Source organism: Salmo salar, chromosome 27, assembly GCF_965601325.2.
Source record: "Salmo salar chromosome 27, fSalSal1, whole genome shotgun sequence".
NCBI lineage: Eukaryota > Metazoa > Chordata > Actinopteri > Salmoniformes > Salmonidae > Salmo > Salmo salar.
The window spans coordinates 47,512,501-47,535,063 of record NC_138317.1 but is presented as its reverse complement, the minus strand read 5'-3'; positions in this window follow the sequence as shown (position 1 = coordinate 47,535,063).

The window sequence follows — 22,563 nt, the reverse complement described above, 5'->3', positions numbered from 1 at the left end:
GCTGGGAACCTGTAACCCTGGTAATATGACTGGTAAATAGACCAGGCTGGGAACCTGTAACCCTGGTAATATGACTGGTAAATAGACCAGGCTGGGAACCTGTAACCCTGGTAATATGACTGGTAAATAGACCAGGCTGGGAACCTCTAACCCTGGTAATATGACTGGTGAATAGACCAGGCTGGGAACCTGTAACCCTGGTAATATGACTGGTAAATAGAACAGGCTGGGAACCTGTAACCCTGTTAATATGACTGGTGAATAGACCAGGCTGGGAACCTGTAACCATGGTAATATGACTGGTAAATAGACCAGGCTGGGAACCTCTAACCCTGGTAATATGACTGGTAAATAGACCAGGCTGGGAACCTGTAACCCTGGTAATATGACTGGTAAATAGACCAGGCTGGGAACCTGTAACCCTGGTAATATGACTGGTAAATAGACCAGGCTGGGAACCTCTAACCCTGGTAATATGACTGGTAAATAGGCTGGGAACCTCTAACCCTGGTAATATGACTGGTAAATAGAACAGGCTGGGAACCTGTAACCCTGGTAATATGACTGGTAAATAGACCAGGCTGTGAACCTGTAACCCTGGTAATATGACTGGTAAATAGACCAGGCTGGGAACCTGTAACCCTGGTAATATGACTGGTAAATAGACCAGGCTGGGAACCTCTAACCCTGGTAATATGACTGGTAAATAGACCAGGCTTGGAACCTCTAACCCTGGTAATATGACTGGTAAATAGAACAGGCTGGGAACCTCTAACCCTGGTAATATGACTGGTAAATAGACCAGGCTGGGAACCTGTAATCCTGGTAATATGACTGGTAAATAGACCAGGCTGGGAACCTGTAACCCTGGTAATATGACTGGTAAATAGACCAGGCTGGGAACCTGTAACCCTGGTAATATGACTGGTAAATAGACCAGGCTGGGAACCTCTAACCCTGGTAATATGACTGGTAAATAGACCAGGCTGGGAACCTCTAACCCTGGTAATATGACTGGTAAATAGACCAGGCTGGGAACCTGTAACCCTGGTAATATGACTGGTAAATAGACCAGGCTGGGAACCTGTAACCCTGGTAATATGACTGGTAAATAGAACAGGCTGGGAACCTGTAACCCTGGTAATATGACTGGTGAATAGACCAGGCTGGGAACCTGTAACCCTGGTAATATGACTGGTAAATAGACCAGGCTGGGAACCTGTAACCCTGGTAATATGACTGGTAAATAGACCAGGCTGGGAACCTCTAACCCTGGTAATATGACTGGTAAATAGACCAGGCTGGGAAACTGTAACCCTGGTAATATGACTGGTAAATAGACCAGGCTGGGAACCTGTAACCCTGGTAATATGACTGGTAAATAGACCAGGCTGGGAACCTGTAACCCTGGTAATATGACTGGTAAATAGACCAGGCTTGGAACCTCTAACCCTGGTAATATGACTGGTAAATAGACCAGGCTGGGAACCTGTAACCCTGGTAATATGACTGGTAAATAGACCAGGCTGGGAACCTGTAACCCTGGTAATATGACTGGTGAATAGACCAGGCTGGGAACCTGTAACCCTGGTAATATGACTGGTAAATAGACCAGGCTGGGAACCTGTAACCCTGGTAATATGACTGGTAAATAGACCAGGCTGGGAACCTGTAACCCTGGTAATATGACTGGTAAATAGACCAGGCTGGGAACCTGTAACCCTGGTAATATGACTGGTAAATAGACCAGGCTGGGAACCTGTAACCCTGGTAATATGACTGGTAAATAGACCAGGCTGGGAACCTGTAACCCTGGTAATATGACTGGTAAATAGACCAGGCTGGGAACCTCTAACCCTGGTAATATGACTGGTAAATAGAACAGGCTGGGAACCTGTAACCCTGGTAATATGACTGGTAAATAGACCAGGCTGGGAACCTCTAACCCTGGTAATATGACTGGTAAATAGAACAGGCTGGGAACCTCTAACCCTGGTAATATGAGGTAAATAGACCAGGCTGGGAACCTGTAACCCTGGTAATATGACTGGTAAATAGACCAGGCTGGGAACCTGTAACCCTGGTAATATGACTGGTAAATAGACCAGGCTGGGAACCTGTAACCCTGGTAATATGACTGGTAAATAGACCAGGCTGGGAACCTCTAACCCTGGTAATATGACTGGTAAATAGACCAGGCTGGGAACCTGTAACCCTGGTAATATGACTGGTAAATAGACCAGGCTGGGAACCTCTAACCCTGGTAATATGACTGGTAAATAGACCAGGCTGGGAACCTCTAACCCTGGTAATATGACTGGTAAATAGACCAGGCTGGGAACCTGTAACCCTGGTAATATGACTGGTAAATAGACCAGGCTGGGAACCTGTAACCCTGGTAATATGACTGGTAAATAGACCAGGCTGGGAACCTCTAACCCTGGTAATATGACTGGTAAATAGGCTGGGAACCTGTAACCCTGGTAATATGACTGGTAAATAGGCTGGGAACCTGTAACCCTGGTAATATGACTGGTAAATAGAACAGGCTGGGAACCTGTAACCCTGGTAATATGACTGGTAAATAGACCAGGCTTGGAACCTCTAACCCTGGTAATATGACTGGTAAATAGAACAGGCTGGGAACCTCTAACCCTGGTAATATGACTGGTAAATAGACCAGGCTGGGAACCTGTAACCCTGGTAATATGACTGGTAAATAGACCAGGCTGGGAACCTGTAACCCTGGTAATATGACTGGTAAATAGACCAGGCTGGGAACCTCTAACCCTGGTAATATGACTGGTAAATAGACCAGGCTGGGAACCTGTAACCCTGGTAATATGACTGATAAATAGACCAGGCTGGGAACCTGTAACCCTGGTAATATGACTGGTAAATAGACCAGGCTGGGAACCTCTAACCCTGGTAATATGACTGGTAAATAGACCAGGCTGGGAACCTGTAACCCTGGTAATATGACTGGTAAATAGACCAGGCTGGGAACCTGTAACCCTGGTAATATGACTGGTAAATAGACCAGGCTGGGAACCTGTAACCCTGGTAATATGACTGGTAAATAGACCAGGCTGGGAACCTGTAACCCTGGTAATATGACTGGTAAATAGACCAGGCTGGGAACCTCTAACCCTGGTAATATGACTGGTAAATAGACCAGGCTGGGAACCTGTAACCCTGGTAATATGACTGGTAAATAGACCAGGCTGGGAACCTGTAACCCTGGTAATATGACTGGTAAATAGACCAGGCTGGGAACCTGTAACCCTGGTAATATGACTGGTAAATAGACCAGGCTGGGAACCTCTAACCCTGGTACTATGACTGGTAAATAGACCAGGCTGGGAACCTGTAACCCTGGTAATATGACTGGTAAATAGACCAGGCTGGGAACCTGTAACCCTGGTAATATGACTGGTGAATAGACCAGGCTGGGAACCTGTAACCCTGGTAATATGACTGGTAAATAGACCAGGCTGGGAACCTCTAACCCTGGTAATATGACTGGTAAATAGACCAGGCTGGGAACCTGTAACCCTGGTAATATGACTGGTAAATAGACCAGGCTGGGAACCTCTAACCCTGGTAATATGACTGGTAAATAGACCAGGCTGGGAACCTGTAACCCTGGTAATATGACTGGTAAATAGACCAGGCTGGGAACCTGTAACCCTGGTAATATGACTGGTAAATAGACCAGGCTGGGAACCTCTAACCCTGGTAATATGACTGGTAAATAGACCAGGCTGGGAACCTGTAACCCTGGTAATATGACTGGTAAATAGACCAGGCTGGGAACCTGTAACCCTGGTAATATGACTGGTAAATAGACCAGGCTGGGAACCTGTAACCCTGGTAATATGACTGGTAAATAGACCAGGCTGGGAACCTCTAACCCTGGTAATATGACTGGTAAATAGAACAGGCTGGGAACCTCTAACCCTGGTAATATGAGGTAAATAGACCAGGCTGGGAACCTGTAACCCTGGTAATATGACTGGTAAATAGACCAGGCTGGGAACCTGTAACCCTGGTAATATGACTGGTAAATAGACCAGGCTGGGAACCTGTAACCCTGGTAATATGACTGGTAAATAGACCAGGCTGGGAACCTCTAACCCTGGTAATATGACTGGTAAATAGACCAGGCTGGGAACCTGTAACCCTGGTAATATGACTGGTAAATAGACCAGGCTGGGAACCTCTAACCCTGGTAATATGACTGGTAAATAGACCAGGCTGGGAACCTGTAACCCTGGTAATATGACTGGTAAATAGACCAGGCTGGGAACCTGTAACCCTGGTAATATGACTGGTGAATAGACCAGGCTGGGAACCTGTAACCCTGGTAATATGACTGGTAAATAGACCAGGCTGGGAACCTCTAACCCTGGTAATATGACTGGTAAATAGACCAGGCTGGGAACCTGTAACCCTGGTAATATGACTGGTAAATAGACCAGGCTGGGAACCTGTAACCCTGGTAATATGACTGGTAAATAGACCAGGCTGGGAACCTCTAACCCTGGTAATATGACTGGTAAATAGACCAGGCTGGGAACCTGTAACCCTGGTAATATGACTGGTAAATAGACCAGGCTGGGAACCTGTAACCCTGGTAATATGACTGGTAAATAGACCAGGCTGGGAACCTGTAACCCTGGTAATATGACTGGTAAATAGACCAGGCTGGGAACCTCTAACCCTGGTAATATGACTGGTAAATAGAACAGGCTGGGAACCTCTAACCCTGGTAATATGAGGTAAATAGACCAGGCTGGGAACCTGTAACCCTGGTAATATGACTGGTAAATAGACCAGGCTGGGAACCTGTAACCCTGGTAATATGACTGGTAAATAGACCAGGCTGGGAACCTGTAACCCTGGTAATATGACTGGTAAATAGACCAGGCTGGGAACCTCTAACCCTGGTAATATGACTGGTAAATAGACCAGGCTGGGAACCTGTAACCCTGGTAATATGACTGGTAAATAGACCAGGCTGGGAACCTCTAACCCTGGTAATATGACTGGTAAATAGACCAGGCTGGGAACCTCTAACCCTGGTAATATGACTGGTAAATAGACCAGGCTGGGAACCTGTAACCCTGGTAATATGACTGGTAAATAGACCAGGCTGGGAACCTGTAACCCTGGTAATATGACTGGTAAATAGACCAGGCTGGGAACCTGTAACCCTGGTAATATGACTGGTAAATAGAACAGGCTGGGAACCTGTAACCCTGGTAATATGACTGGTAAATAGACTGGGAACCTGTAACCCTGGTAATATGACTGGTGAATAGACCAGGCTGGGAACCTCTAACCCTGGTAATATGACTGGTACATAGACCAGGCTGGGAACCTGTAACCCTGGTAATATGACTGGTAAATAGACCAGGCTGGGAACCTGTAACCCTGGTAATATGACTGGTAAATAGACCAGGCTGGGAACCTCTAACCCTGGTAATATGACTGGTAAATAGGCTGGGAACCTGTAACCCTGGTAATATGACTGGTAAATAGGCTGGGAACCTGTAACCCTGGTAATATGACTGGTAAATAGAACAGGCTGGGAACCTGTAACCCTGGTAATATGACTGGTAAATAGACCAGGCTTGGAACCTCTAACCCTGGTAATATGACTGGTAAATAGAACAGGCTGGGAACCTCTAACCCTGGTAATATGACTGGTAAATAGACCAGGCTGGGAACCTGTAACCCTGGTAATATGACTGGTAAATAGACCAGGCTGGGAACCTGTAACCCTGGTAATATGACTGGTGAATAGACCAGGCTGGGAACCTGTAACCCTGGTAATATGACTGGTAAATAGACCAGGCTGGGAACCTCTAACCCTGGTAATATGACTGGTAAATAGACCAGGCTGGGAACCTGTAACCCTGGTAATATGACTGGTAAATAGACCAGGCTGGGAACCTGTAACCCTGGTAATATGACTGGTAAATAGACCAGGCTGGGAACCTCTAACCCTGGTAATATGACTGGTAAATAGACCAGGCTGGGAACCTGTAACCCTGGTAATATGACTGGTAAATAGACCAGGCTGGGAACCTGTAACCCTGGTAATATGACTGGTAAATAGACCAGGCTGGGAACCTGTAACCCTGGTAATATGACTGGTAAATAGACCAGGCTGGGAACCTCTAACCCTGGTAATATGACTGGTAAATAGAACAGGCTGGGAACCTCTAACCCTGGTAATATGAGGTAAATAGACCAGGCTGGGAACCTGTAACCCTGGTAATATGACTGGTAAATAGACCAGGCTGGGAACCTGTAACCCTGGTAATATGACTGGTAAATAGACCAGGCTGGGAACCTCTAACCCTGGTAATATGACTGGTAAATAGGCTGGGAACCTGTAACCCTGGTAATATGACTGGTAAATAGGCTGGGAACCTGTAACCCTGGTAATATGACTGGTAAATAGAACAGGCTGGGAACCTGTAACCCTGGTAATATGACTGGTAAATAGACCAGGCTTGGAACCTCTAACCCTGGTAATATGACTGGTAAATAGAACAGGCTGGGAACCTCTAACCCTGGTAATATGACTGGTAAATAGACCAGGCTGGGAACCTGTAACCCTGGTAATATGACTGGTAAATAGACCAGGCTGGGAACCTGTAACCCTGGTAATATGACTGGTAAATAGACCAGGCTGGGAACCTCTAACCCTGGTAATATGACTGGTAAATAGACCAGGCTGGGAACCTCTAACCCTGGTAATATGACTGATAAATAGACCAGGCTGGGAACCTGTAACCCTGGTAATATGACTGGTAAATAGACCAGGCTGGGAACCTCTAACCCTGGTAATATGACTGGTAAATAGACCAGGCTGGGAACCTGTAACCCTGGTAATATGACTGGTAAATAGACCAGGCTGGGAACCTGTAACCCTGGTAATATGACTGGTAAATAGACCAGGCTGGGAACCTGTAACCCTGGTAATATGACTGGTAAATAGACCAGGCTGGGAACCTGTAACCCTGGTAATATGACTGGTAAATAGACCAGGCTGGGAACCTCTAACCCTGGTAATATGACTGGTAAATAGACCAGGCTGGGAACCTGTAACCCTGGTAATATGACTGGTAAATAGACCAGGCTGGGAACCTGTAACCCTGGTAATATGACTGGTAAATAGACCAGGCTGGGAACCTGTAACCCTGGTAATATGACTGGTAAATAGACCAGGCTGGGAACCTCTAACCCTGGTAATATGACTGGTAAATAGACCAGGCTGGGAACCTGTAACCCTGGTAATATGACTGGTAAATAGACCAGGCTGGGAACCTGTAACCCTGGTAATATGACTGGTGAATAGACCAGGCTGGGAACCTGTAACCCTGGTAATATGACTGGTAAATAGACCAGGCTGGGAACCTGTAACCCTGGTAATATGACTGGTAAATAGACCAGGCTGGGAACCTGTAACCCTGGTAATATGACTGGTAAATAGACCAGGCTGGGAACCTGTAACCCTGGTAATATGACTGGTAAATAGACCAGGCTGGGAACCTGTAACCCTGGTAATATGACTGGTAAATAGACCAGGCTGGGAACCTGTAACCCTGGTAATATGACTGGTAAATAGACCAGGCTGGGAACCTCTAACCCTGGTAATATGACTGGTAAATAGAACAGGCTGGGAACCTCTAACCCTGGTAATATGAGGTAAATAGACCAGGCTGGGAACCTGTAACCCTGGTAATATGACTGGTAAATAGACCAGGCTGGGAACCTGTAACCCTGGTAATATGACTGGTAAATAGACCAGGCTGGGAACCTGTAACCCTGGTAATATGACTGGTAAATAGACCAGGCTGGGAACCTCTAACCCTGGTAATATGACTGGTAAATAGACCAGGCTGGGAACCTGTAACCCTGGTAATATGACTGGTAAATAGACCAGGCTGGGAACCTCTAACCCTGGTAATATGACTGGTAAATAGACCAGGCTGGGAACCTCTAACCCTGGTAATATGACTGGTAAATAGACCAGGCTGGGAACCTGTAACCCTGGTAATATGACTGGTAAATAGACCAGGCTGGGAACCTGTAACCCTGGTAATATGACTGGTAAATAGACCAGGCTGGGAACCTGTAACCCTGGTAATATGACTGGTAAATAGAACAGGCTGGGAACCTGTAACCCTGGTAATATGACTGGTAAATAGACTGGGAACCTGTAACCCTGGTAATATGACTGGTGAATAGACCAGGCTGGGAACCTCTAACCCTGGTAATATGACTGGTAAATAGACCAGGCTGGGAACCTGTAACCCTGGTAATATGACTGGTAAATAGACCAGGCTGGGAACCTGTAACCCTGGTAATATGACTGGTAAATAGACCAGGCTGGGAACCTCTAACCCTGGTAATATGACTGGTAAATAGGCTGGGAACCTGTAACCCTGGTAATATGACTGGTAAATAGGCTGGGAACCTGTAACCCTGGTAATATGACTGGTAAATAGAACAGGCTGGGAACCTGTAACCCTGGTAATATGACTGGTAAATAGACCAGGCTTGGAACCTCTAACCCTGGTAATATGACTGGTAAATAGAACAGGCTGGGAACCTCTAACCCTGGTAATATGACTGGTAAATAGACCAGGCTGGGAACCTGTAACCCTGGTAATATGACTGGTAAATAGACCAGGCTGGGAACCTGTAACCCTGGTAATATGACTGGTAAATAGACCAGGCTGGGAACCTGTAACCCTGGTAATGTGACTGGTAAATAGACCAGGCTGGGAACCTGTAACCCTGGTAATATGACTGGTAAATAGACCAGGCTGGGAACCTCTAACCCTGGTAATATGACTGGTATATTCCTGGGAACACTAGCAAAGGCTGCCTGGTATTGTGATGCAATAATTTCCATGCACAAACACAGTTGATGAAAAACAAACAACCATTTTCCCTACTCTCTCAGTGTGGTTATTGCCTGCACTGATGACTTGAAATCTCATCATTAACAACCAACACTCAGGGACCCATAAATCCTGACATTTTGTGTGTGTGAGTGTGTGAGTATGCACCAATGTTTATAGTGTCTGCACACATTGAAACCATCAGAGTTATTAAGGTTTATATATTAAAACCTGTTCAGGACAGGCGTTCCGAACAGCAGGGCGCGAAATACAAAACATAAAAAATCTAATAATTTCAATTTCTCAAACATACAACTATTTTACACCATTTTAAAGATACACTTCTCCTTAATGTAACTACATTGTCTGATTTCAAAAAGGCTTTACAGTGAAAGCAAAACATAAGATTATGTTAGGAGAGTACATAGACAAAAATAACCACACAGCCATTTTCCAAGCAAGGAGATATGTCAACAACAAAAAAAACACAGTTAAATGAAGCACTAACCTTTGATGATCTTCATCAGATGACACTCCTGGGACATCATGTTACACAATACATGTATGTTTTGTTCGATAAAGTTCATATTTATATCCAAAAACTGCATTTTACATCGGCGCGTGATGTTCAGAAAATGTATTCCCACCAAAACTCTCGGTGAATGTGCACATCAATTTACAAAAATACTCATCATAAAAGTTGACAAAATACATAAATTATTTTAAGAATTATAAATACAGTACTCCTTTATGCAACCCCTGTGTCAGATGTTAAAATAGCTTTTCGGCGAAAGCACATTTTTCAATATTCTGAGTACATAGCTCGCCATCAAAGCAAGCTATACAGACACCCGCCAAGTTCTGGGGTCACCTAAATACAGAATTAGTTGATAAATATTCTCTTATCTTTGCTGATCTTCATCAGAATGCACTCCCAGGACTGCTACTTCCACAAGAAATGTTGTTTTTGTTCAAAATAATCCATATTTATGTCCAAATATCTCAGTTTTGTTCGTGCGTTCAGGTCACTATCCAAAGGCATAACGCACGAGCGCAATTCGACACACAGAAAGTCAAAATGTTCCATTAACGTTCTTAGAAGCATGACAAACGTTGTTTATGATCAATCTTTATGGTATTTTTAACGTAAAATTTTGATAATATTTCAACAGGACAATTGCATATTTATTCAAGAAGAAAAAGAAGGAACTGCACGCTCGCGGGATTGCGCATCTTCAATCCCTTTGTCTCCAGGCAGTCCACTCATTGACTGAGCTCCTTTTCTCTGCCCGGTTACAGGAGACGGATGAAAAAACTTTCTGAAGGCTTTTGACAGCCAATTGAAGCCTTAGGAAGTGCAACGTGACCCCTCAGACACTGTAGTTTCGATAGGGATTAGAAAGAAGAACTAAAATTCTCAGATCTCACACTTCCTGGTAGAATTTATCTCAGGTTTTTGCCTGCCATATGAGTTCTGTTATAATCACAGACACCATTCAATCAGTTTTAGAAACGTCAGAGTGTTTTCTATCCAAATCTACTAATAATATGCATATTCTAGTTTCTGGGCCAGAGTAGTAACCAGTTGAATTTGGGTACGTTTTTCATCCGGCCGTGAAAATACTGCCCCCTACACCTTAACAGATGTCCTAGTGGACATGGGACTGTATCTCTCATATAGTCTGTAATCTACTAGATATCCTAGTTGACGAGGGACTGAATCTCTCATATAGTCTGTAATCTACTAGATATCCTAGTTGACGAGGGACTGTATCTCTCATATAGTCTGTAATCTACTAGATATCCTAGTTGACGAGGGACTGTATCTCTCATATAGTCTGTAATCTACTAGATGTCCTAGTGGACATGGGACTGTATCTGTCTTATAGTCTGTAATCTACTAGATGTCCTAGTGGACATGGGACTGTATCTGTAATCTACTAAATGACTGTATAGTCTGTAATCTACTAAATGTCTGGGTCACTTTTTGCAGCATGAGCAATTAGAGATAATGCAACTCTTGATTGCTGCCATATACTTGTGTGTGTGTGTGTGTGTGTGTGTGTGTGTGTGTGTGTGTGTGTGTGTGTGTGTGTGTGTGTGTGTGTGTGTGTGTGTGTGTGTGTGTGTGTGTGTGTGTGTGTGTGTGTGTGTGTGTGTGTGTGTGTGTGTGACTCGAGCTGGCAGTGTATTGCCGGGATAACAACCTCTCCCTCAATGTCAGTAAGTGCAAGGAGCTCATCGTGGACTACAGGAAACAGAGGGGTGAGCACATCCACCGCAGGAGGTTGAAAAGGTTTGGCATGGGTCCTCAAATCCTCAAATCCCACTGAGAGGTTCTTGACTGGCTTCATAACACTGCTTGGCAACAGCACCGCTTTCCCTCGCATGGCGCTACAGAGGGTGGTGCGGACAGCATAGTACATCACTGGGGCCGAGCTCCCTGCCATCCAGGACCTCTATATCAGGTGGCCTTAAAAGAAGGCCTGGAAAATTGTTAAAGACTCCAGTCACCCAAGACATAGACTGTTCTCTCTGCTTCCGCACGGCAAGCGGTACTGGTGCATAAAGTGTGACACCAACAGGCTCCTGAACAGCTTCTATCCCCAAGCCGTAGGACTGCTAAATAGCTCACAAAATTGCTAACTAAATAGCTAACAGAATGGCTAACTAAATAGCTAACAAATCAAATCAAATCAAATGTATTTATATAGCCCTTCGTACATCAGCTGATATCTCAAAGTGCTGTACAGAAACCCAGCCTAAAACCCCAAACAGCAAGCAATGCATGTGAAAGAAGCACGGTGGCTAGGAAAAACTCCCTAGGAAAAACTCCCTAGAAAGGCCAAAAACCTAGGAAGAAACCTAGAGAGGAACCAGGCTATGAGGGGTGGCCAGTCCTCTTCTGGCTGTGCCGGGTGGATATTATAACAGAACATGGTCAAGATGTTAAAATGTTCATAAATGACCAGCATGGTCAAATAATAATAATCATAGTAGTTGTCGAGGGTGCAACAAGCACGTCCGGTGAACAGGTCAGGGTTCCATAGCCGCAGGCAGAACAGTTGAAACTGGAGCAGCAGCACGGCCAGGTGGACTGGGGACAGCAAGGAGTCATCATGCCAGGTAGTCCTGAGGCATTGTCCTAGGGCTCAGGTCATCCGAGAGAAAGAAAGAAAGAGAGAAAGTGAGAATTAGAGAGGGCATATTTAAATTCACACAGGACACCGGATAAGACAAGAGAAATACTCCAGATGTAACAGACTGACCCTAGCCCCCCGACACATAAACTACTGCAGCATAAATACTGGAGGCTGAGACAGGAGGGATCAGAAGACACTGTGGCCCCATCCGATGATACCCCCGGACAGGGCCAAACAGGCAGGATATAACCCCACCCACTTTGCCAAAGCACAGCCCCCACACCACTAGAGGGATGTCTCCAACCACCAACTTACCGTCCTAAGACAAGGCCGAGTATAGCCCACAGAGATCTCCGCCACGGCACAACCCAAGGGGGGGGGCGCCAACCCAGACAGGAAGACCACGTCAGTGACTCAACCCACTCAAGTGACGCACCCCTCCCATGGACGGCATGGAAGAACACCAGTAAGCCAGTGACTCAGCCCCTGTAATAGGGTTAGAGGCAGAGAATCCCAGTGGAGAGAGGGGAACCGGCAAGGCAGAGACAGCAAGGGCCGTTCGTTGCTCCAGCCTTTCCGTTCACCTTCACACTCCTGGGCCAGACTATACTTAATCATAGGACCTACTGAAGAGATAAGTCTTCAGTAAAGACGTAAAAGTTGAGACTGAGTCTACGTCTCTCACATGGGTAGGCAGACCATTCCATAAAAATGGAGCTCTATAGGAGAAAGCCCTACCTCCAGCCGTTTGCTTAGAAATTCTAGGGACAATTAGGAGGCCTGCATCTTGTGACCGTAGCGTACGTGTAGGTATGTACGGCAGGACCAAATCGGAAAGATAGGTAGGAGCAAGCCCATGTAATGCTTTGTAGGTTAGCAGTAAAACCTTGAAATCAGCCCTTGCCTTAACAGGAAGCCAGTGTAGGGAGGCTAGCACTGGAGTAATATGATCCATTTTTTTGGTTCTAGTCAGGATTCTAGCAGCCGTATTTAGTACTAACTGAAGTTTGTGTAGTGCTTTATCCGGATAGCCGGAGAGTAGAGCATTGCAGTAGTCCAGCCTAGAAGTAACAAAAGCATGGATACATTTTTCTGCATCATTTTTGGACAGAAAGTTTCTGATTTTTGCAATGTTACTTAGATGGAAAAAAGCTGTCCTTGAAACAGTCTTGATATGTTCTTCAAAAGAGAGATCAGGGTCCAGAGTAACGCCGAGGTCCTTCACAGTTTTATTTGAGACGACTGTACAACCATCCACATGAATTGTCAGATTCAACAGAAGATCTCTTTGTTTCTTGGGACCTAGAACAAGCATCTCTGTTTTGACCGAGTTTAAAAGTAGAAAGTTTGCAGCCATCCACTTCCTTATGTCTGAAACACAGGCTTCTAGCGAGGGGAGTTTTGGGGCTTCACCATGTTTCATTGAAATGTGCAGCTGTGTGTCGTCCGCATAGCAGTGAAATTTAACATTATGTTTTCGAATGACATCCCCAAGAGGTAAAATATATAGTGAAAACAATAGTGGTCCTAAAACGGAACCTTGAGGAACACCGAAATTTACAATTGATTTGTCAGAGGACAAACCATTCACAGAGACAAACTGATATCTTTCCGACAGATAAGATCTAAACCAGGCCAGAACTTGTCCATGTAGACCAATTTGGGTTTCCAATCTCTCCAAAAGAATGTGGTGATCGATGGTATCAAAAGCGGCACTAAGATCTAGGAGCACGAGGACAGATGCAGAGCCTCGGTCTGACGTCATTAAAAGGTCATTTACCACCTTCACAAGTGCAGTCTCAGTGCTATGATGGGGTCTAAAACCAGACTGAAGCGTTTCGTATACATTGTTTGCCTTCAGGAAGGCAGTGAGTTGCTGCGCAACAGCTTTTTCTAAAATGTTTGAGAGGAATGGAAGATTCGATATAGGCCGATAGTTTTTTATAATTTCTGGGTCAAGATTCGGCTTTTTCAAGAGAGGCTTTATTACTGCCATTTTTAGTGAGCTTGGTACACATCCGGTGGATAGAGAGCCGTTTATTATGTTCAACATAGGAGGGCCGAGCACAGGATGGCTAACTAAATAGCTAACAGAATGGCTAACTAAATAGCTAACAGAATGGCTAACTAAATAGCTAACAGAATGGCTAACTAAATAGCTAACAGAATGGCTAACTAATGGCTAACTAAATAGCTAACAGAATGGCTAACTAAATAGCTAACCGAATGGCTAACTAAATAGCTAACCGAATGGCTAACTAAATAGCTAACCGAATGGTTACATGGACTATCTGAGTTGACCCTTGTATTTTATTTATATTTTTGCATTTTCACTCTGCACACCAACAGGACGCTACACACACACACACACACACACACACACACACACACACACACACACACACACACACACACACACACACACACACACACACACACACACACACTATATGGTACGGGAACTGATCCTGTATTTAGTCACCTTCCCCCTATACATATCTACCTACATCGCTCCAGAATCCCTGTACATTGTTAATATGGTACTGAACTGACCCTGTACATTTCTACTTACTTTTCATGTTCTTATGACTTATTTCTACCTTGTTATATTTAGTATATTTATATTTATTTATATATTTGAATTTATATTGAAATATATATTTATTTTGTTAATACATTGGTATTGATTATGGCATTGTTGGGTTTAGAGCTTGCAAGGAAGGCATTTCACTGTACTTGTGCATGTGACATTAAATCTTGAAACATACCTCCCTCCCTCCCTCCCTCCCTCCCTCCCTCCCTCCCTCCCTCCCTCCCTCCCTCCCTCCCTCCCTCCCTCCCTCCCTCCCTCCATTCCTCCATTCCTCCCTCCCTCCCTCCCTTTCTCCCTCCCTCCCTCCCTCCTCCCTCCCTCCCTCCATTCCTCCCTCCCTCCCTCCCTCCCTCCCTCCATTCCTCCCTCCCTCCCTCCCTTTCTCCCTCCCTCCCTCCCTCCCTCCCTCCCTCCCTCCCTCCCTCCCTCCCTATGTCCATGGTTCAGAGGAGACGAGATGGAACTGATGGTGTGTGAATGTCAAAACTCTTTCAAAATGGATGGAAAGAGAAACGATGAAAAGAGAAAAGAGGAAAGGTTGCACCTGGGGGAACAATCCATTAAACAGGGCGTGTGAGGTGTGCTAATGTACTGGGACATTCACCTTTCACCTCTGTGGTTTACTCTCACGCTGCTTTTTCTCTGTCTATTTTCACCTCTTGTCTTTTCTCATCCTCACCTCCTTTTACCCTCTCTCTCACTCTCTTACCCTTTCTCTCTTTCTCTCTCTCTTTCTCTCTCTCTTTCTCTCTCTCCATCTCCCAGGTTATCTCCATTTCTCTGGCAGGCTTGACAACTCTTTAAAATAGGAGTGTGAATGTGTGTTAGTGGCTTGGAGGATGGAAGGAAGGAGAGTTGTAAATTAACCAGTACTCAAACTGTGATGGCAGGGTCTAAACATACTGAACACCCCAGTCATCCTACAATCTGCCCTCAATCTCACACAAATGATCAATGAACCTACCAGGTACAACCCCAATGCCGTAAACACGGGCACCCTCATAGATGTCATCCTAACCAACTTGCCTTCTAAATACACCTCTGCTGTTTTCAACCAAGATCTCAGCGATCACTGCCTCATTGCCTGCATCCGTAATGGGTCAGTGGTCAAACGACCTCCACTCATCACTATAAAACGCTCCCTGAAACACTTCAGCGAGCAAGCCTTTCTAATTGACCTGGCCCGGGTATCCTGGAAGGATATTGACCTCATCCCGTCAGTAGAGGATGCCTGGTTATTTTTTTTAAATGCCTTCCTCACCATCTTAAATACGCATGCCCCTTTCAAGAAATTTAGAACCAGGAACAGATATAGCCCTTGGTTCTCCCCAGACCTGACTGCCCTTAACCAACACAAAAATATCCTGTGGTGTTCTGCATTAGCATCGAACAGCCCCCGTGATATGCAACTTTTTAGGGAAGTTAGAAACCAATATACACAGGCAGTTAGAAAAGCCAAAGCTAGCCTTTTCAAGTAGAAATTTGCTTCCTGCAACACAAACTCAAAAAAGTTCTGGGACATTGTAAAGTCCATGGAGAATAAGAGCACCTCCTCCCAGCTGCCCACTGCACTGATGATAGGAAACTCTGTCACCACCAATAAATCCACTATAATTGAGAATTTCAATAAGCATTTTACTACGGCTGGCCATGCTTTCCACCTGGCCACCCCTACCGCGGTCAACAGCACTGCACCCCCCACAGCTACTTGCCCAAACCTTCCCCATTTCTCCTTCTCCCAAATCCAGTCAGCTGATGTTCTGAAAGAGCTGCAAAATCTGGACCCCCACAAATCAGCCGGGCTAGACAATCTGGACCCTTTCTTTCTAAAATTACTGCTGAAACTGTTGCAACCCCTGTTACTAGTCTGCCTATCTTTCGTGTCGTCTGAGATTCCCAAAGATTGGAAAGCAGCTGCGGTCATCCCCCTCTTCAAAGGGGGGGACACTCTTGACTCAAACTGCTACAGACCTATATCTATCCTACCCTGCCTTTCTAAGGTCTTCGAAAGCCAAGTTAACAAACAGCTCACCGACCATTTCGAATCCCACCGTACCTTCTCCGCTATGCAATTTGGTTTCAGAGCTGGTCATGGGTGCACCTCGGCCACGCTCAAGGTCCTAAACGATATCGTAACCACCATCGATAAGAAATAGTACTGTGCAGCCGTATTTATTGACCTGGCCAAGGCTTTCGACTCTGTCAATCACCACACCCTCATCGGCAGACTCAACAGCCTTGGTTTCTCAAATGACTGCCTCGCCTGGTTCACCAACTACTTCTCCGACAGAGTTCAGTGTGTCAAATCGGAGGGCCTGTTGTCCGGACCTCTGGTAGTCTCTATGGGGGTGCCAAAGGGTTCAGTTCTTGGGCCGACTCTCTTCTCTGTATATATCAATGATGTTGTTCTTGCTGCTGGTGAGTCTCTGATCCACCTATTCACAGACAACACCATTCTGTATACTTCTGGCCCATCTTTGGACACTGTGTTAACAACCCTCCAGACGAGCTTCAATGCCATACAACTCTCCTTCCGTGGCCTACAACTGCTCTTAAATACAAGTAAAACTAAATGCATGCTCTTCAACCAATCGCTGCCTGCACCTGCCCGCCTGTCCTGCATCACTACTCTGGATGGTTCTGACTTAGAATATGTGGACAACTACAAATACCTAGGTGTCTGGTTAGACTGTAAACTCTCCTTCCAGACTCACATCAAACATCAAACATCTCCAATCCAAAGTTAAATCTAGAATTGGCTTCCTATTTCGCAACAAAGCATCCTTCACTCATGCTGCCAAACATAACCTCGTAAAACTGACTATCCTACTGATCCTCGACTTTGGCGATGTCATTTACAAAATAGCCTCCAACACCCCACTCAACAAGCTGGATGCAGTCTATCACAGTGCCATCTGTTTTGTCACCAAAGCCCCATATACTACCCACCACTGCGACCTGTACGCTCTCGTTGGCTGGCCCTCGCTTCATACTCGCCGCCAAACCCACTGGCTCCAGGTCATCTACAAGACCCTGCTAGGTAAAGTCCCACCTTATCTCAGCTCACTGGTCACCATAGCTGCACCCACCCGTAGCACGGACTCCAGCAGGTATATCTCACTGGTCACCCCCAAAGCCAACTCCTCCTTTGGCCGTCTCTCCTTCCAGTTTTCTGCTGCCAATAACTGGAACGAACTACAAAAATCTCTGAAACTGGAAACACTTATCTCTACTATATTATTGACTGTATGTTTGTTTTACTCCATGTGTCACTCTGTGTTGTTGTTTGTGTCGAACTGCTTTGCTTTATATTGGCCAGGTCGCAATTGTAAATGAGAACTTGTCCTCAACTAGCCTACCTGGTTAAATAAAGGACTTGTTCTCAACTAGCCTACCTGGTTAAATAAAGGACTTGTTCTCTACTAGCCTACCTGGTTAAATAAAGGACTTGTTCTCTACTAGCCTACCTGGTTAAATAAAGGACTTGTTCTCAACTAGCCTACTTGGTTAAATAAAGGACTTGTTCTCTACTAGCCTACCTGGTTAAATAAAGGGTCAGTCTGTGATACAAGACAGAGAGAGAGAGAGAGAGAGAGAGAGAGAGAGTTTTTTTTTTTTTGAGTTTTTATAAAACCTTTATTTTCTACTCAATTGTTAACATTAATAATGACATACTGTCTTTTCAGAAATGAAACACCAAATGTAATTCCTAAAAAAAAGACAAAAATACACAAAAAAGACAAAAATAACAAAAAAAATTAAAAATTTAAAAACTAAAGAACCTATACATTCAACTTATTTCTCCAACAAAAAATAATTTCCCCTCCTCTACAAAACAAAGCGCTCCTTCGTATGCCCACTTCTCCTCAAACAATGGGAGATCTTTTACAGCTGAGTAGAACTCAAAATCCACTTTTATTCTTATTTTCACTAATCCTTTAAAAACACATCTTACATCCTGCCCATATCCCGTTTCTATCTTATGTTTCCTACTCAGAAAAATGGACATCTTTGCTTGTCCCAAAATAAAATTTAACAGTTGACATTTTCTTTTCTGTTGCTTTCTATATTGAAACCCCAAAATAAAAACAGTGTTATTGAAAATCTCCCCTACAGCTTTAAACAAAGACTCCAGCATCTCCAAGAGAGGTTTTATCCTCTCACACTCCATAAAACAGTGAAAAATGGTTTCTCTTATATTACAAAAAGGACATCCATCTCCAACATCTGAGTTAATAACAGATACAAAAGCATTAACTGCAATGATGCCATGCAAAACCCTCCATTGCATATCACCAGTACCCTTTTGTAACGGTGGCTTGTACAGTGCTCTCCATGCTGGCTTTACCTTGTCATCAATGCCCAATTTTACCCTCCATGGAGTGTCTTTTCTAGTTTTCAATTTATCTTTATTCAACACCTTGACACACCCCCTATATAAGTCTTTCCCATTCACCTCATCCAAACCCACCTCTTCCAACCCTCTCAAATCCAGTAATATCGCCTTTCTTTCTGACTCTGGGATATTTGGTGTAATCCCTAGTCTTGGAAATGAGACGTCTTCATCTTGTACCTTCTTCTTGTGGCTATGAAGCATATCCCACTCTTCTGCTGACAAAGCCTTCCTGCAGCTTCCCAGCAGTTGTCCTACCATCCTTTCCGACCTCACCCCCAAATGTTCAGCCACCCGTCTTCCATCCATTAAGGCGGGCCCAGCCATGGCCATTAACTGTTTTAAGGTGATGATTTTGCCCTTCACCAGAATCTTGGAAAAATGTGGAACAGCTGCAGTTGTGCAATCAAGTCTTGCCCCATACACCAGAGGTTCCTCCAACAGCCAATGCACTGACTCCGCTGAAGTTCGTCTGGACACCTTCATTATGCTCCACACCCTAAGAAGGCCTCTGTAAAACGGAGGTATTCCCTCCCTAGAAATCTGGCTACTATCAACCAAAAATAAAGCTTTCTTTAAACCTAATCCTCCAACCTGCTGTAATACAAGACCTGCCACCCCTCTCCAAACCACTTTTTCCGGTCCATAAAGCAACCTTTGAATAAACTGAAACCGGAAAGCAGCAGCCCTACTAGCAAGATGTACAAGACCTTGTCCCCCCTCCTCTTTTGACAAATACAAAACACTTTGTGGAACCCAGTGATATTTATCCCAAAAGAAATCCACAATTATTGCCTGTATCTTAGCCAGAAGGCCAGATGGTGGTTCTAAAACTGACAACCGATGCCACAGTGCAGAGGCAATCACATTGTTAACTATAATAGTGCGCCCCCTATATGACATACGAGATAGCAACCAACGCCATTTCCTTATCCTCCCTTCCACCATTTCAACCACCCCAATCCAATTTTTTTCCATAGTCCCCTCATCTCCCAGGTACACTCCAAGATACTTAAAACCTCCCTTACACCATTCCAGCCCCCCTGGCAAAGCCATGATCCCTCCAGACCATTCTCCAATCTGTAAAGCACAACTCTTTTCCCAATTTACCTTTGCAGAGGATATTCCCCTAAAACGATCAACCATTAGACTCAAACTATCCACCTCCGCTTGATTTTTCACTAAAACAACTACATCATCAGCATAGGCTGAGAGACGAATAGGAGGAATATCCCTTGAAAGGTACACCCCCTCAATGCGACTTCTAATGCTATTTAGTAATGGCTCTATAGCAATGGCATATAACATTCCCGACAAAGAACATCCCTGCCTAATACCTCTACACACTTTAAAAGGAGCACTCAAACCACCGTTAACTTTCAATACACTTTCAATGTCACCATATATCACCTCTATCATGGCAATAAAACCAGAGCTGAACCCAAACGCCTCCAAAGTGTGCCATAAATATTGATGTTCAACTCGGTCAAATGCCTTTTCCTGATCAATTGAAATTAGACCAGCATCCAACCCAATAGCCCTAGAGACGTCCAAAAAATCACGAATCAGAGAAATGTTATCCCCTATCTGCCTGCCAGGCACACAGTAGGACTGGTCCGTATGTATGATCTGCCCCATCACCTCCCTCAACCTGTTGGACAAAGCCTTTGACAGGATCTTATAATCAGTGCACAATAAAGCCACCGGCCTCCAGTTCTTCACCTCCCTAGGGTCACCCTTTTTGGGCAGTAGGGTGAGGACAGCCCTTCTGCAGCTTATTGGTAGTAACCCTCCGGTTAAACTATCATTAACTACTGCTAGCCAATCCTCTCCCAACATAGCCCAAAAAGACTTTAAAAAATCAACGGGAAGCCCATCAATGCCTGGTGCCCTTCCATTTTCCATGCCTTTTAATGCAGTGTATAACTCCTGCAAAGACAATGGTTGCTCAAGCTCAACCTGAGCTTCTGCAGCCACCTGTGGGAGTCCATCAAGGAACTGCTGTGTCACTTTTTTATCCTCTTTGTACTCACACTTGTAGAGCTCAGCATAGAACTCTACTGCCCTCTTTCTAATTTCACTAGGTCTAGTGAGCTCTTGTCCAACAGCAGATTTTAGACAATGAATCATTTTTCTTTGTCCATTCTTTTTCTCTAAACCAAAGAAAAATTTGGATGAGGCATCCATTTCAGAGATTCCCTGAAACTTACTTCTCACCAATGCCCCCTGTGCTCTGATACCCAGCAGGTCTGCCAATGCAGCTTTTTTCCTCTTGAGGGCCTGAGTGTGGCCTCGATCTCCTGTGGTCTCAACCAACGTCATGAGTTCCACTATTTCAGTCTCTAGGGCTTTCATTGATCTGGTGATATCCTTGGTGACATTCCTCGTGTATTGCTTACAGAATTGTTGAATCTGGATTTTCCCTATATCCCACCACTGTTGAAGGGATACAAAACTGGCCTTTTGAGACCTCCACCTCTCCCAGAAAAAACTAAAACATTTCCTGAAGTGAGCATCACTCAATAAAGTTATGTTAAAATGCCAGTATGCGCTTTTAGGTTTTACATCGTTAATGAACACCACCTCTGTTATTAAACAATGATCAGAAAAACCCACTGGGGTTATCACACTTGATTTACAGACCTGAGATTGATGCTCAAAACAATAAAACCTATCTAACCTGGCCATAGAGATGGTGTTCTCTCTCACATGCACCCAGGTATACTGCCTTGTGCCTCCATGTTGACTCCGCCAAATATCACACAGTTCATTTGTTACAATGAGACGTTTTAAAAAAGTCCTTGAGGCTATATGAGGTTCTTTGTGATTTCTATCTAAATCACTGACTGTGCAGTTAAAATCCCCAGCAATAAATAAATAATCTTCATTGTTACATTTCTCAATGGTATTTGATAATGTCTCTAAAAAGCATACCCTCTCAACTGCCACCACTGGGGCATATACATTTATCAGACACATAGTGATGTTTTCATACCTTACTCTAACTTTTAATAACCTCCCCTCAACTACCTCTTCAACCTCATATGACAAAGGCAAAAACCCTTTTGAGAACAAGATGGCCACACCCCCACTTTTTGAGTTTTTATGACTACACACCACTGTCCCCCCCCACTCCTGTTGCCACATAACTTCATTTTCCAAATTACTATGCGTTTCTTGTAGAAAAATTATGTCACTTCCCTTTCCCCTAATTAACTCATACACTATGGCTCTTTTTTTAACGTCTCTTGCCCCATTTACGTTTAAAGAAGAAATCTTAAAACTGCTCATGGATGAAAAAAAAATACAGAGGAATACCCAGAAACCACATCTCTTTACATACTTAAAGCTGCGATTGAACTCTTTCATTTTCTTTAGAATTTTCATCACTTATCACTCTCGTGACCACTTTCTTGAGTCTAGCAATTTCAGGGCTTGTCAAACTTCCCCCTGTTATTTTTGACATCAGAAACTTTGCTGATTCAATAAACAATTCACTTTCAGGGAAAA